At 49.8% G+C, this 2,629-nt stretch overlaps 1 long non-coding RNA gene across 1 annotated transcript; it reads right to left on the reverse strand.

The window, feature by feature from the left end:
- Positions 1 to 424: 424 nt before the first annotated feature.
- LOC118598117 lies at positions 425 to 2,606 on the reverse strand. Its single transcript, XR_004947217.1, has 2 exons — positions 1,600 to 2,606; positions 425 to 1,444 (listed from the first exon to the last, which is right to left on the reverse strand). It is a non-coding gene; the product is annotated as an uncharacterized LOC118598117 (long non-coding RNA).
- Positions 2,607 to 2,629: the final 23 nt, after the last annotated feature.

Raw genomic sequence — 2,629 nt, forward strand, 5'->3', positions numbered from 1 at the left:
GAATGAAAAATGTTTGTGGTTCCATCTACCATCCAAAATCTTTTCTGACCTTGGAGGGGTCAACTTTCTATTAAAATGTGATTACGATAAAAAACTCCCTTTCAAATTTTCATCAGCAAATTCTGTTGTACTGGAAGCTAATATTTTAACACAATTTTAGTCCCCATCAAACCCCGTTGTGGAATTCACGGTATGTTTTGTACAGAAACAAATCCTTGTTTTTAAAGAACTGGTTAGATAAAGGGATATGGTCAGTGTTGCATTTGATGGACAACAGTGGAAAGATTTTACTTTTTGAAAATGTTTGCAATAAATTTAACTTAAATGACAGGAAAGAATAAAATGAAATAATGAAATCAATTCCTCCGTCTTTAATTCTGTTATCGTCCCCTCTGGTTGTGACGAAGAGGCAGAGGCGTGTGGATCCATATGCAAACGTGGTTTTAATGGGGGACACAGGCTGAGGCAAGGCAAGGTCAAAATACAGGCAGGTCAGGACACAGGCAAACAGGGAGTCGAGGAGGTAGGCAGGAGTCGGAAACCAGAGGATCTAACAGGCATAAACGTTCAGAAATGGATGTAGGACAAACAAGACTGCACAGTGAGCTGTGGAAAGAAACCAGACTAAATACTGTGGTGGTGATGAGCAGATGGAAAACAGCTGAGGATGATCAGAGTCCTGAGTGAAGGTAGATGAGGTGGTCAAAACTCAGATGAGAGTTCCCTCTGGTGGTTGAAGGAGGAGGTAGCAGGCTGAACCATGACAGATCCCCCTCCCTGCGAGCGGCTCCGGAAGCGACAGGCCGATCGGCGCCGAGGACGACCACGACAACGAGGGGCAGGTCTGTCCGAACGTTCCCGATGGAAGTCCGCAGTCAACGAGGGATCGAGAATATCATCATGAGCCACCCAGGAACGCTCCTCCGGGCCGTACCCCTCCCAGTCCACCAGGTACTGGAGTTGACCATTCCGGCGCCGAGACTCCAGGATCTCCTCTCCGTCCACCATGACAGGGGTCGCTCCGGAGTCAGTGGACCCAGAGGGTGGAGCGTCATCGAGAGGTCCCGTGGCGAGCTTCAGCAGAGAGATGTGGAAGGTGGGCGAGATCCGATATTCTGGAGGAAGTTGAAGACGGAAGGACACAGGAGTGATTTGACGTAGAATCTGGAATGGTCCCACAAACCTGGGGCTGAGCTTCCGGCACGGTAGCCTCAGACGGAGATCCCGGGTAGAAAGCCAGACCCATTGACCTGGTACTAGGTTAGGGCCCGCACGGCGATGTCGATCAGCCTGAACTTGTGAGCGACGAACGGCGTGTTGTAGTTGCACATGAGCAGCTCTCCATGTCTCCTCGCAACGTTGAAACCAGTCGTCCACTGCAGGCAACTCCGAGGACTCCCCGGACCAGGGAAAAAAAAAATGGTGGTTGAATTCCTAAGATGCACTGAAAAGGTGTGAGTCCAGTGGTTGCTTTCTTCAATGAATTCTGTGCATATTCCTGCTGACAGGTTGCGCAGTTGGTAACAAATTGAGCCACATCTGACTGCATGGTAGGCCACCAGAAAGAGTTCTTCACCAATGTTTGAGTGCCCATCATACCTGGATGCCCAGCCGCAGGAGTGTCGTGCACCAGGTGTAGCACCCGCTGTCGATGAGTAGGTGGGACATAGATCCGATCGGCTGGGCAGGATGGCGGAGGTGGGTCGTTGGCATTGCAATCCGTGAGCTCTGTGATGAGCTCACTGCAAAACAAAGCAAACATGTTCACAACAAATAACAAAGGTGCTACAAACACAAACAAGAATTACACCCAAAATGTGAGTGAGGCAGGGGCAGCAAACTACAAAAATAAACCATACACTGGTGTCCAAAAGAAAATGTGCACCCATACTGGTGTAAGTCCCAAAGGTCCATTACGAGTGTCAGTACGAGGTACTAAAAGAAATGCCCCTTATACGAGTACTGCCACAGCTCAAAGGCTTAACCAGGGTGGCAGCACGAGGCTCAAACTATGTTCCCCCACACGAGTACTGCCACAGCCTAAAGGGTCAACATGACAGCACGAGGTACCAGCTGTGGCCCTCAAACAAGTACTGCCACACCCTGAAGACTGCAACAAAGTGGCAGCACGAGGAACAAATAAAAGAGAAACACACCCCAAAACGAGTACTGACACCATTGATGCGGACAGAAACCAGGGCAGAACGAAAACCTGGGGCGATACAGGCTGTAGAAGCCACACCACCAACTATGCATCACCCCAAACAAAATGCACCTGGCTACATGGGACAAACACAGACAGAGGGATAAACAGATCTGGAACGAGCCCCCATATGTTGTGTGAGGCCGAAAAGTAACAAAGGTCACCAAACCAATCACCAAACCAATCACCAAACCAATCACCAAACCAATCACCAAACCAATCACCAAACCAATCACCAAACCAATCACCACCACCCAGCCTGCTGCTCTGCTCCCTGCCTGGCTTGGTGTGGCCGCCTCTGGCTTAAATGGGCACCACCTGCCAATCAAGGCATATTGGCCACACCTGCCAGGTGAGCCGAAGGGAACTGGGTGGATGAGAAGCCAGACAGCAGCAGCAGGATGTAACAAAACCCCTAGTGTTATT

This window comes from Oryzias melastigma, linkage group LG24, assembly GCF_002922805.2.
Source record: "Oryzias melastigma strain HK-1 linkage group LG24, ASM292280v2, whole genome shotgun sequence".
NCBI lineage: Eukaryota > Metazoa > Chordata > Actinopteri > Beloniformes > Adrianichthyidae > Oryzias > Oryzias melastigma.